This window comes from Eubalaena glacialis, chromosome 6, assembly GCF_028564815.1.
Source record: "Eubalaena glacialis isolate mEubGla1 chromosome 6, mEubGla1.1.hap2.+ XY, whole genome shotgun sequence".
Classification (NCBI taxonomy): Eukaryota; Metazoa; Chordata; class Mammalia; order Artiodactyla; family Balaenidae; genus Eubalaena; species Eubalaena glacialis.
This window is the reverse complement of record NC_083721.1, coordinates 58,489,439-58,504,010: the sequence shown is the minus strand read 5'-3', so window position 1 is coordinate 58,504,010 and position 14,572 is coordinate 58,489,439. Positions and strand designations below refer to the sequence as shown.

The 14,572-nt window shown below is 36.5% G+C and overlaps 1 non-coding gene across 1 annotated transcript; it reads left to right on the top strand.

The window, feature by feature from the left end:
• The first annotated feature begins 4,088 nt into the window (after positions 1–4,088).
• On the top strand, positions 4,089–4,160 carry TRNAE-UUC (transfer RNA glutamic acid (anticodon UUC)). Its single transcript has one exon. It is a non-coding gene; the product is annotated as a tRNA-Glu (tRNA).
• The last annotated feature ends 10,412 nt before the right edge of the window (positions 4,161–14,572 follow it).

Here is a 14,572-nt window from a genome sequence, read left to right as displayed (position 1 = left end):
AACTTAGCAAATATAAGTTAGGCAAACTTGAGTGATGACAGATGTAGAAACTGACTGACACAGAATGAAGTGACAATGCAAAATTAAAGAAGATACTCTGTAGTCCACTGTGGGTGATATATTCAGGATTAGAAATGTTTCTAAGATGTACAAAACACTAGCATTTTGCCATCAGATATAAGTTAATATAGGAACTACCAGAGTTCTAAAATTACAAACCTAAAAGTAATTAAGAAAATATAACTTAGTAAGAGCATTTATAAAATATCAATAAGATATTTTGCTATTTTGGAAAGCTGTTAATGCCAAAAACTCATGTGGCCATGCTGTAGTAGAGAAATGGAAGTATATATGGAAAAAGAAACAGCCAATTAAAGCCAATTTCTACCATTAGGGCATTTTCAATTTAATATATTATTGTTGGGCATTTTACTTTCAAGACTTTTCACATGGAAATTAATGGGTTTCAGGCTTTAGACTTTTACCTTATGAGTATGTGATTACTACCTCAAATATAGGAATAGAGTACATATGACCAGTTGAAATATAATGTTAAATCCATCTTAAACCAAACTTTAGATTGTAATATTTTTTGCTAAGGAGCAGAAACAAGGACCAGTTGGGTAGGGTTTTTCTCCTATCCATTCATTTCAATATTCATCAGGAATCTGTGTCCATAGAGAAAGAAAAAGGGCAAAGTTGGCTCTATACTTATAGGTAGTAAAGGTGTGGTGAGACGGGGCCAAGCAGAATGTCCTCCCATTCCATGATTGGGTAACTCTTAACGCCACCACAAAATGAAGTACCAATAAGCTTATTCTCCCAAGTCACTGGTCTTGGGACTTTGGAGGTTCATTTTCACCTTCTTCTTGTTCCCTTCACCTACAAGCTTTCTTTAGCCCTGCACATGCTCAGTCATTCAGTTAGAGTTGACCAACAGTGCTAAAAATACTCCTACTCATTACATGTACCCTGGCACTTCATTTAAGCTTTCTACTTTGTGCACGAATTTGGATTTGAATAGTAGTCTCTAGTTTCACTTCCTTGTTTACCACTTTATTTTTCTGCCTGTCCCTGGCCTAAATAAGGGCTTCTCAGCTCTTTGAAGGTGGAAGTGCTAAAATTTCTGCACTGTTTCATTCAAATAAGAATATATTTCAGATAATGTAAGAGGATCTCTGTTACTCCATACTATTCCTCTCTGGGGAATCTCCTTTACATCCAGTCTATGCCATATTTTGCGGATGATCGGCTTTACCAGCATGTTTCTGTGTCTCCTCCCTTCCTGTTATTCATCATGCTTATTCCATGAAAACTGGCTCACCTCAGCCTCAGCTAATATCTCTACATGATTCTTTCTTCTATGTCACTGTCTCTCCCACTGTCCAACACCTTTTTTCTCACGTTTTCTCCAAACTTGTTTTTCTGAAGGAGTAGTTAGCGGCATCTACATTTCTCTACATCCCCCCTTCTTCCCATTTGGATCTTCTAATCTCTGGGCTGACTCACTCCTCTCCTCCTTAGTTCCTAAGATGTCAAGTACTACCAGTTCCCTGATTTCTAGTTCCTCCAGTTCCTTTCTTTATAGAACATGAGCATATTTGCATTTTGATTAGCTTTGACCGGGCTCTGGATTTCTCTCAAGTCACTTAATCTTTTCCTTCTCGCTTTCCTTCCTTGTTGCCTTCTTTCCTCCTTTCTTTCTTTCTCTCTTTCATTTTCTTCCATGCTTTTATTTTCTTTTTTCTCTTCTTGTTTCTATTTACCTCCCTCCCTCACTCTTTTCCTCCCTCCCCTTTGTTTTCTCCTTTTTTCCTTCCTTCATTCCCTCTCTCCCCCCTTCCTTCCTTCCTTCAATGTTTGTCTCTCTGTAGGTATGAAATATAGTCTTGATTATTTGATTCAGACAAACAAGATATCAGCTGTGTTTCTCCCACTTCTTCCCAACATCATCTCATGATCTCATGTCAAATCTTTTTCAGGTTTTACAAGAAATTGAGTCATGTTCAAAATAAACTTTCCTCAGGATTGGAGAGAATTGGGAGTGAGGAGTCATACTGTACAATCTGTAGTATTCTTTCATCTCCTAAATTTTTAACCCTTTCTCACTCAATTTCTCTCCTCCTTAATCCTTCATCTATGGATTCCTTGTTCGCCCCAATCCCAACTGTTCAGAGTGATGTGTTTCTTCATCTTAAGCCTAGGAGTAGGGGCTTAGAGGCTTAGCCATTACCCAAGGGTACTTACTATTATTAACTAGATTTTTGTGGGAAAAATACACACTCCTGAAAAATACTCCAAACAGTGGAGATGTAGAAATGAAAAATAGATCTTCTTGGACCCCAAACCGCCAGACTCTCTCCCTTTAGGTAAAAACTGAGTATCTTTCTAGGAATATTTCACGGCTATATAAATATGCATGTGTATATGTCCTTTGATAAAACACAAACTGTGGCGTAGTAATTGACTGTTCAGCTCAGGGTTTTGTTGTTGTTGTTGTTGTTGTCATAAAGTCACCACAGCATCTCATATTTCTCACTTTAGTTTAGCTGAGTAATCAGCAAGAGCAACTATTTTGGAGGAGTTCATCAAGTTGCAGTGTTAAATTTGTTTGGCACCAGGGAACAACATACTACTAGACCTTAATTCTCATTATAAAGCTTTGCCATCATGCTATTTTTTTAACTCATCACTGTAAATCAGGCTCTCTTAATCTTTTTAACCTGGAAGAACATGCAAACTGATGTTCAGGTCTCAGGGAAGTCCTGCACAAAACTGTGATATCTATATCTCACAGTATATTTGATTGATCAGTCAGTTATAGATCTAAAAGTCCAATAATAAATGCCAGTGTTCCTTTGAATCAAGATGGCATTTCCAAATATGGTTCTATTTATTATAGCTAACTTATTAACCTGTTCTTTTTGTACAGTTTGCCCCTCCACCAAGATTATAATTGCTAAAACAAGTGGATATTGTAGGTGAAAGAAACTTCAATTTTTCTTCTTTTTAAAAGTCCCACTTAATTTTTTTTAACCTTACCCATATTAACCTAAAAGTCTCATTGCATGTTCCTTCAATGTGGTTTGCTAATGAGATAGGGTATATGGTAGATGCAAGAATAGTATTTTTTGTTTAAAAGTGAGAGGCTATTTTAGCCAAGTTTTTTGGAAAAAAATAATAGGTTAATTTTACTATTCATAAAGTTAATTTTTTTCTTCCCGTTTCATAAGTTTTACATACACATAAGGTATACATAACAAATTTCTGTTAAACAACTGTCTCAAGACAAAATCATATTTATTTCTTCCAAAAGAAGGCTTGGCAGACTTCAATTTGCAATACAAACTGCAAACTGATTTAATTAAGGCTCTTTGCAATATGAAAATCTGTTAACAATATGAATAATAAAACTGTAAAGTCATAATCCAAAGCACTGAGTGAAAATACAGCATATGACACAAATTTTATATAAATTTTAAAAGTACATTTTCTAATCAGTGATGTAAGACTCAGATATAGGCTTAGAATTATCAAAATATATGCATGAGTTGATTATTTGATCTTATTCATGTGTCTACATATGATATAAATATAATATTTGAAACTAACTGTGAAAAAGTAAAATTTTACCTCTTTAATCTAAAACTTATGTGCTTTTTTTTGCTTTGTTTTGTGTTTTGCTGCCAAAATTCTCACTTTATGATTAAAAATTATATAAATACCCAGAGCTAACATTTTCAACAAAAATGAGACAATTTCTACCCTTGCTCTTGATGTTTAATCAACAAGAAAAAGCTTACACACATATGTAAGAAATTGAAAAGTACAGCAAAATGTTCATTGCTTTCTTATAATGGCAGGATACTTTTGTTTTGTTTGTTTTGTTTTCAGAAATCCAGAACTTTTCTAGAGATCAGTCAATTTCTCTTCAGTATATGATCAGATGTAGCTCATTAAATTCTTCCTTGTCTCTCAAATTCACATTCTGTGGCTGAGAAGACTGTTCAAAGATAGATTCCTTCACACAGTCATACATAAAGACTGTTCAGTAGAGTTTACCGTATTCTCAAGAGTTCTTGGGGAGTTCCCTGGTGGTCCAATGGTTAGGACTTGGCACTTTCACTGCTGTGGCCCAGGTTCAATCCCTGGTCAGGGAACTAAAATCCCACAAGCCAAGGGATATGGCCAAAAAGAAAAAGAGTTTTCAATAGGATTTGAAACTTGCTGATCTTTTTCCTTACTCTCAGGCCCAAGTAGCAAATGAAACATTTTATGATTTTTTTTGCAAAATAATCTTTACAAATATTCCATTTCCTTTGATATCCAAGAATCGCATCACTTGAAGTCAAAACATTTCCTCCAGGACCTTGCTGAGATATGTACAACTGGTTCCTGTGATGCAAAGTGCCCACCAAGTTCTGCAGACCAGGGTTGTATAGCCATGCTTCATCTTCAAAGCATTTCAGCAAAATTTCTTGATAGCACTTCTGCAGTTATCCTTTCAGTTAACACATCCTGTTGGAAAGCCTTCACACAGTTTCCTAGAATATTCTTAAGTGAAATATTTTTTGCTTACTAAAACTAACCGTTTTTTGGACCATTATCCAGAACTTCTATCCTTCCATCTCCAAGACTATTTGACACTAGTACCTTTCTGATGTGACAAAAATAGTATGTTATGATCACATTCAGTATTTTCTTTTTTCCTAAGAGAGACAAAAATCTCTGACAGAGTACCATCAGTACAGATACCAAGTCAGTTTCTCTAAGACACGTTTCCAAAAATTAAGAGAAAAATATTTGATGTTTTCTTTTGGGGGGCAGCTTTTTGCAACAGAAAAAAATTTATGAATTTCACAATCATTTTCAAATCTTGCAAATGCTAAAATATGACATTTACTGATGAAACCTGTGGACAACTCAACATATATGGAGAAGCCATTGGTTTTTAGTTGATTACACAAAATCTTTTCAACATCATGTGACTTGTCATCAGTAATCTGGCTTATACAGTTTGTGATTGGAATCTTCAATTTCTTCATCATGAACTTTATCAGAATTTTCTGTTAGGACAGATCTAAAATTCTCCTCTTCCCCTATATACCTTATCATCAAAAATAACCACACTGGATCTTCAGAAATGTTGGTAAATTAGAAAATATTAATGAAATATAAAATACAAAGACGTAAAAATAACTAAATGAAAAAAACTGCAAAAAAGTTAAAACCTGTCCCATTACAATTAATTTCTAATGTATACCAGTCATGTATTGCAATGTCTTGCAACAACAAAAAAGAGGCAAATAAAGCTGAGTGTATCATAATTTTTTCTTTATAATGAAAATTTCCCTGCTAATTCCATTATACTAATAGAGCTTGTTCGTGCCCATAAATCTGGCAGTTATGTATAACAGGAAATTGAGGAAAATAATTTGGGAAGAAGAGGTTGTTATCATCGACCTAACATCATCCCCTTCTTGCAGTACAGAAAACACTAATTGTCAACAGTCTTTCATGCCAAAATGGAGAATGGAATCAACCAAATACACAGCTCTACTGTTTGCTTCCATATGGGGTCAATAATGAAATTCAGAACAGAACTGCATGGTCATTGGCCATCACTGTGAGCACAAGCATTGCAGTTTCAAAGCTCAAAAATTATGCTTGTTCAAAAAAATTGCTGTCTATTGTAGAACCCTTTAGCAACATCTCATAGTACTCTAGAGTTTTACAGAACCTAGTTGTGAAACCTACTCTAGGAAACCAGAGTTCTGCATAGCTTTTATGCTTTTCCGGTTATCTATTGCTATGTAATAGAATACATCAAAACTTAGTAGCTTCAAACAATTTATTATTCTTCCTCACATTTCTTGGATGACTGGATCAGCTGGGCAGTTCTTGCTTGGGATCTCCTGTGATTATAGTCGAATGGTAGCTGGGCTGGAGGCATCTGAAGTTTTCTTCAATCACATATCTGGCAGGTGGCCTGGGATGGCTGGAACACATGGGAGTTGGCTGTCTGTCTTTGCTCTCCCTGTGACCGCGTGGCTATCTTAGGCCTCCTCACTAAGCAATTCCTAAGGCCAGCTAACATTCAACTGGAAGGGAATTTGGCTCCACCTCTCAGTGGGAGGAAAAACAAAGATTCTGTGACTATCTTTTATCTACCATATACTAATTGTTTATCTAAGGCCCCAGATTTGTAGAATTCTTTTATCTTTTGAAAATGAGAAAGAAACTGAGATTTGGAGCATTTAAGAGACTTGCTCTCAAGGTCCTTCAGCAAATTAGTGACAGAGAAGTGAAAAGAATTATACGTAAATCCCTTAATTCTTTAAATAGCATATCCTCCAGTTGCAGAGTGTTTTTAAAGTGAATAATATATCCTCAGTGTTAAAATCTACCAGAATGACATTTTAAAGATTCTTGTTTATGTGCATTAGTAGCTTTTGTGCAAATGAAATATTTTCTCAATTTAATGTTTTCTTTTTCCATCTCCAGATCTCCTAATTTCTAGTCTCTAATGTTTTAGAGACATGTTACAAAAAGCTACTGCACATATAATTTTCTCAGTGGTGATTTTATCCTGCTGACTGGAATTGCTGTTTGCCCTTATCTTCTGAAAATTAAACTGTAATGTCAAGTAGATATTGCAAAGGTTTGGCTATTTAATATATTTTACTCATGAAAATCCACTTAAATCTCAATAAGCAGAAGTTGAAATGTTAGCACTTTAAGCTCCATACATTTATTTTAAACTGGTTTGTTTGGGGGGGGGAAAGAGAAGAAAAAGGTGTTTTCTAGAAGCTTATTTATGTGAATTTCCTGGGGAATAAAGCTGCCTTCTTTGGGCCTTCGCCTAGAGTTTTACTCTATTTTCTTCTTGCTCAAATCTGCTGTTTTTTCCTTGATTTTTTGCGAGTACATTCTGCTGCTTTTTGGGATAGTTCTCCTGGAGGTTTCTATTTTTTTCTTAGGCAGAAGCTTGATGCCTTTTTTTTGGTCATTTGCCAATGGATATTTGAGTTGAACATGTAGCCCCTGATGATGACGGTGCTAGGACAGACAGCCTCTTTTTTGTATTTCTGTAGTTGCCCCTGCAATTTGTAAAGGCATCCTGTTTCATCTTTTCTAACTTTGGCATGGGTTTTTAGCATGTGTGTATATGCACATAAAATTCCTTCATCTGCCAAGTGAAAATGCACAGTACCCTTCCAGATATTGCAAACTGATAGAAACAAAAGACCAAACTCTTCAGCAAAATTGTAACTCCATATACTTCTTTGCTTAAAGGAACTTTATAAAAATCATTATGACATATATTGTATGATACCACTTTCTTATTTATAAAGCAAGTTCAAATAGGCCATTTATTGGAACATCACCCACATAACTGGCCTGGCTCACAGCCCAATTTTCTGATTTATAATTTTATAATATGTCATGTTAATTTCCCTACGGGAGAAAATTAACTGACTAGTTGATAAGTCTTTCTATAGTTTTATTTCTCATTTTAAGTTTATATATTAACGTTATGGTCAGGTTTATTGTGAATTAGTTGCTCTGATCCAGATCATCTTTAAGTTTACTGGCAAAATCTAGTTTCTAGATTTGTAAAGCTATGGGTTGATGCTAGACTGCTGTTTCTTCCACTGTTCTAATGGCCATGATTATTAGAATCACCTGGGGTTGCTACAGAAAAGGCAGATTACTTAGGTCCTTCCCTGATCTGTTGAATAAAATTCTCTCTGGAACAGGCTAGGAATTTACTTTTAAATAGATTCCCCTGGTGATTCTTATGTATACAAAAGGGCAAGAATTACCACACCCTATTATGTTGACTCCACAAAGAAAAATGGAAAAAATATAAGTATGCTTTTTTTATGTCCCAGGCATTAGAGTAGATGTAGGGGACATATGATTGAATAAGGCAGAGATCTGTCTTCAAGGAATACCTAAAAATGACAGACCAGTGGTCAACTATCTATATATTTCAATGACTTTTTGAATAAAGTTCTATCAAGGGATAGAGAAAAGAGACAGTAATTTTTTGTTCATCAGAAAAGGACTCTCTAGGGATAATAAAATGGGAAGTTCTGAGTCAAGTTCTTGAGAAACATCCAGATTTGAAACATTACAGATAATGAGAAGAGCATATTGCCTCTAATGCAGAAAGAAAAATCTCAAGAAATATGGATGACAAACTATACAGATGTAGTAGCTTTAAAGAGTTTGAATAACTTTCGTGGGAAGAGAATTAGGAACAGAATGAAAGAAAAGGCCCTGAACCAGAGTTCTTAATCAGAAAAGTGATGAGCAGGTGCTGGCCATGGGGAGTTGTTAGAATTCCCTGGGGGATTTGCCCAATTGCCCATGTCCAACATTCTCGCCCATCCCAAGGTGGGAGTGGTTATTATATAAAATGGAGTGAGGTTGGAGCTTAATAATATTTCCTTAGGATTCTTATACATGCTGATCTCCCATTTGAGATCTACTGATCTAGGAAATAGTGCTTGCCTAATATTTAGGCCATCAAAACTGTAAACTATCACATGCAGTTTTCAGATATATATGGTATATGAAGAATTGCATAATCATAAGGTAGAAAATCCTCACCATGATTAGCAAAATCAAGGTATACTTTGTACTTTTTGGTTCTTAATGGGAAAATTTAGAAAATAATTCTCCTTTGTGTTCTCCATCAATAATACTTAGAAAGGTTTAGCTAACCAGATGACAACCACAGCTAACATCCACCATTAATGTGGTGGTATTCAGCTGAATTGAGGAGCAGTGCCTAGAAATATATTACTTGTCTCTGAAAGTCGTATTTTAGTTGCACAAATCCATAAGGTGAAAATAAGTCCCATAGCAACAAAATGTAAAAGAAAAGAAAAGATATTGAAAATGTGACAAGTCACTAGTGGAATGAAAGTGCAATATCCTTTTCAAAAATGTGAGCAATGAAATTTGGGTATACGTCATAGAAACAACAATGAGAGCTAATGTTATATAGTACTTGTATATAATATTATATATCAGAAATAGCTCTAAATTCTTTGTATGTCTTTATATGTCTTAATTTAATTCTCCTAATAACCTTTCTTATTACCATATTACTATCTCCATTTTTATAGATGAGGAGATTGAGTCATAGTGGTTAAGAAATTTGTGCAGGATTACTTGGTACTAAACATATTATTCACTGCCCCACCTGTATAACAGCATCTCCTCCTAAAGACTAAGGTAAATTAAGTCTGTGAAAACAATGATTCCTCATTCTTGCCTGTTGGCCTCGTAGTACACAGAGTCTGAAATAACTGGCAGGCAGCTGTGGCCTGAGGCTTAATAGAACTATGAGGACATCCCACGAACACCACACTTATCCACTACATCAGTGATACCATGTTAACTGAAGTGGGTGAGCTAGAAGTGGCAAGTATGTTGAAGGCACAGAAAGCTCTCTAGCTGAAAAGATGAGAGTCTCTTTACCTGCTGTCTTTGAGGCCAGCTATCTTTCATATTTAGTCCTTAATTGGTGATTAATCCCCCTCAGCATTTCATTGTCTTTTTCAAATCATCAATTGCCCCCAACAGCAGTCATCACCTTTCATAGTCCTTGTAATCATGATTTCTCTGTATTTCTTAACTACTTTGTACATTGTATCTATTAGTGAATTTCCTTCTTCCAGTACACCATCCAAATTCACAACCGGTAAAAGTTTTGACAATTGTACCACTATCCCATGCAAAAGGCTATGTCTATACACTGACATAATAGGGCTCTTCTTGCCAGCTAGAGATCCAGCTTCAAAATCTCATTTTCGGGTTGTGTTTTCAGACCACTCCAGCACCAACTATTTCACATTGAGTTCCCCAGGAGGCAGCCTTTGAGACAAACCTTTGCATTGAGGACATTTACTGGGAAGTTCTCCCAGAATCAACACCTAGGAAGGGAGTGAAGAAAGTAGGACCAAGAAAGTGGAGGAAGAGATTTAACTGCAATGAAGTTATGTAAGAGGCCTCAGCCAATCCTACTGAGAGCCCTCTTATTGAGGTGACCCTTGAAAGTTATCTGAGATCGATGCAAAGGTCTTTATATTCTTATATCAATCAGTCATTAGATGCACACTGCTTCTGGAAATGGAGCATGATTTGGGGTAAGTGCTGAAGATATACTCACTTAAGCACTCTTAGCCACCAGCACTCCGAGCAGCTGGGAGAATGTTTCAGTCTGCACAGGAGATCCAGGTGGTGCATAATGGGATCCACTGCAATTGTTTTGGCTGCAACTGAATGATCCTTAGATAACTTTTCACAGTTAATAGAGATAGTCGTCTTGGTTATGGAGTGCAGATAATAACATAGAAAATATACTAAGCCAACATTTAAATTTTTGTGATGGCTCAGTAAGAGCACATGTGGAGGATGCCTGCAGACCAGAAAGAGTCATCAGCAAGCGAGCTCATTAAGTAAAGGCATTGTGGTGAGGAGGACTAGTCCGAGAAACTAGGGATATATTATGACTCATGAATTCCAAATTGTGTGACCCTAGCAAATGAATTAAATTCTCTGAATTTCAGTTTAATAAACTATAAAGTGGGGATAATAATCCCTTCATTATATGGTTGTTGCAAAGCACCTAGCTATTACTGTCAAAATTAAAGTATGAGTTCAGCATATGCCCTTTTCTTAGAAAAGGGTGCTAATTTCTTCTCACCATTAATGCTTGTTGATTTGGGAAGAAGTATCTCTGTTAATACTTCAATCATTAAAAATAACCAGTTTAAGAAAAGGTAATAGGGTATGAAAATGGTAATTCTCTTCCCTGTGTTTTACATAGTATTCAAAAGTCCGTTAATAATTCTAGGAGGGAAGGGAAGTTCAAATACACTATTGTCATAATTTTATCTAACAACTAGAGAATTAAGTTCACCTGTTTCCAGGCAGATTGCTATTCTAAGCCTTTCCTAGATGGACATTCTGGAGCTTCTACTGAGCGTATCCAATGTCCTCTTCCTCCTTCTCTATCCCCTTCTCCTCTTTCTCTCTCCTTTCATTTCCCTTTCCCTCTCCATTCCTTCCATTTATTATTCAATTGATTGTTTTCTCCATCATCTGCATCACTTGATTCATTTTCAAATAGCCTTGCAAAAGTTTACACTAACTTATACCCTAGAAAGGTTAACAAGTGTTTTCTGATGATTATATTTCCAATTTATTTAAAAGTAGGCTATGTATTTATTAGTTTTTCCCTACTTATTTGTTATTGCTGTGGATCAAGCTCATGATTTAAGTCTCTCCTTTCAGTAGTAATTTTATTTGCATTTTTAAATTCTTATTTTGCATTCAACATGATTATTTAATTTTAGTACATAAAATAGCCTATTCCTAAGCGTGTATTATTCTCATTACTATTATTAAAATTAAAGTTATTACCTTTCTTATTTGTGAAATTACATAAAGTAATGATTTTGTGACTATAAGTAACGCTGACCTAAACATGATGAGAGATGAAAAAAAATGCAGTTTTAGACAGGCCAAGAGAGTCATTCTAGAATTAGTGACAGGCTCAACTATTGAAGACTGATTTTATTGGACATTTTTGCCACAGGTTATTCACCAGCTCAAGGATAGCTTGAACACTTTTATGTTTTCTGCAGATGGTGCCCAGTATAAAATTATTTTTCTAATGCAATGCATAAAGTGATGTGGCATAAAGTTTGTCAGACAATATAAAATAATAAATTTGTCGATGCTGCCAGAAATAAAGGGAAGTGTATTTTTCTTCGTTTTCTTTTTTAAGTAAATAGCAGGATTTAGTTTGTCATACCTGTAAAAATTTCTTGGTGAGTATTTACTAAGTGCCAATGTTCCAGTTTTGCCTAGCCTGACAGTTTGAAACCTCAAAGGGCATTTGGCTACATCACAGGAGAAAGATAAAGACAGGGGGAAGGATGGATTACTAGGATATGTGTAGGGCTCAATGTGGGAAACTACCTGAAAATTGCAAGGAGGGAAACTGAAAGCATGAAAGTTCATGCAGTAATGGGAAGAGAAAGATTTTTATTTAAAAAATGAGGAAGAAAGAAAGAAGGAAAGAAAGAGAGAGGGAGAGGAGAGGGAGGGGGAGAGAAAGAAGAGAGGAAAGAGAAAGAAAAAGCGAGAAGATCGTTTGTGGAGAAAAAAAAAATCCTTCATGAAAAAGATTCAAAGGGTGTAAATACAGCTCCTAATCTGTAGTGGGAAACACATGAATGAAGCACAACCAACATTGCTTCCACAGCATAGAACAATAACGTTGCTAAGAGAACCACTGCTTTGAAGAGCAGACTGCTGCTTGAATGCAGGTGCAGTTTTGTTTGAGCCACAAGTATTTTGTATCTTTTTCCTCTTGTTGCTTTCTCTCTCCTTTGATCCTCTGTCCATATGCTGAGGCTTTTTTTTTTTTTAAGTTTTTGGTCGCACCCTGCGGCATGTCGGATCTTAGTTCCCCAACCAGGGATCGAACCCGCACCTCCTGCATTGGAAGGCAGAATCTTAACCACTGGACCACCGGGGCAGTCCCTGCTGAGTCTATTTTGAATTTATATCCTATGGAAATTTTCAGCGTATGGAACTAGCAATCAAAACCTAAAGAAGTTCACAGTTTTGAGCCCTATCTTGCTAAACTTGGACTTTCCTTATTATGGGGGTAGGAATGTGGAGAAATCTGAGCAAAGCTTAGAAGATCTGCTTTTAAAATAATGCTCCCAACTGATATTTTAAAAATTTAGAATTATTTCTTCTTGTATTAGTCACTAGCCTCTCCATAGCTTCCTCATTTAAAATGCATTGATTCCTGATGGTTAACAAATTTCATATTTTGCGAGATCTTCTACACAATAGTGGCAATTTGGTCAGCGCAGTTGTCAAGTTTCATCTAGCAAAAATGAAATCTCCTCTTACCAATATTTCTGTATTATTTCACACAGCAGTAGTATTATTTTGAAATGCAACTATTTTAGACTCAACTGTGTTGGAACCCCCTAAACATTCCAAGATTAGGTGAGAGGCCATCGTGCAAGTGTTGCCCGGGAGGTGGCCAATTCCAGTTTGTGAAGCAATTCCTCATCCACATTTAGGTCTAAATTCCTAAATGTCAGGTTGGATGTTGGAAGAGGATTTTTGCAGAGAACTGTCAGTATGCTTTCAACTGTCTCTCTTGCCTAGTGCCCTACCCATGGAGGAGGGATGGGGGGGCCATTGTCCCCCACATCAAGAATTATATGTGTTCCCTGGAGCTTGGTGGACTACCGTCTGACTCGCATCTGATAAATCTAAAGGATAAGAGGCCATGTAACTACTCTGATGGCAGTCTGAAGAGGGCTTAAAACACAGGCAGTCTGCACTTCGAGAATTGTCGGGACAAAGGCTGCCTGGGCATTGTTTGTGTGCCAGATGAAGGGAAGCTGACCGTAAACATGTTTGAAGAGGACTGGAAGGGCTGGAAAACCACAACAGCTTAGCACTGTGAGAGACAGTGTCCCTCACAGGCGGCAGCAGTGGAGGGGAATGAATGGGCATTGTCCAAGAGCAGGAGAGGCCGGAGCCCATGGAATCAGTGACCAGCCCAGGAAGTCAAGGCAGATCCCCAGGGAGAGCACCTGTGCAGTGCATATGTGAGACCTGCCTGGGGGCTCTCAGAAAGGATTTTAAAATCCCTGGGAGGATTTTACAGCACTGTGCATGTCCGGAATTCTTGGCTTACGGCCGAGGACCAGAGCAGCCAAAGTTGCAAATGTATAAACGTAGATGGAGAGTTTGCCCAAACAGATGAAACAGAACATACAGGGCCCTGAAGACATACTTTCATAGGCTGACTTTTAAAATCAGCATGATCCTCCTCTTATGAAGAGTTTAGTGGGCAGAGTTAAGGATAGGCTAAGATGAAGAGCTTGTGGCTGCCTTTTCCCTGCTAAGGACAGGACATCAAATTTTGAAGAATATAGAGTCATAAAACAGTCTGAAAATGCTATCCTTTGCCCCAAATTTAATCTCTTAGGGGAGATGCAATTATTTGGAATTAAAAATATAAAACTTAAATTTAAATGTTCTCATTGCGGCACTATTTACAATAGCCAGGTCATGGAAGCAACCTAAATGTCCATCGACAGACAAATGGATAAAGAGGATGTGGTACATATATACAATGGACTATTACTCAGCCATAAAAAGGAACGAAATTGGGACATTTGTAGAGATGTGTATGGATCCAGAGACTGTCATACAGAGTGAAGTAAGTCAGAAAGAGAAAAACAAATATCGTATATTAACACATATATGTGGAATCTAGAAAAATGGTACAGATGAACCAGTTTGCAAGGCAGAAATAGAGACACAGATGTAGAGAACAAACATATGGACACCAAGGGGGGAAAGGGGGGGATGAATTGGGAGATTGGGATTGACATATATACACTAATATGTATAAAATAGATAACCAATAAGAACCTGCTGTATAAAAAATAAATAAAATAAAATTCAAAAAAAAAGTTAAATGTTCTCTCGGGGTATAATACTATCTTTT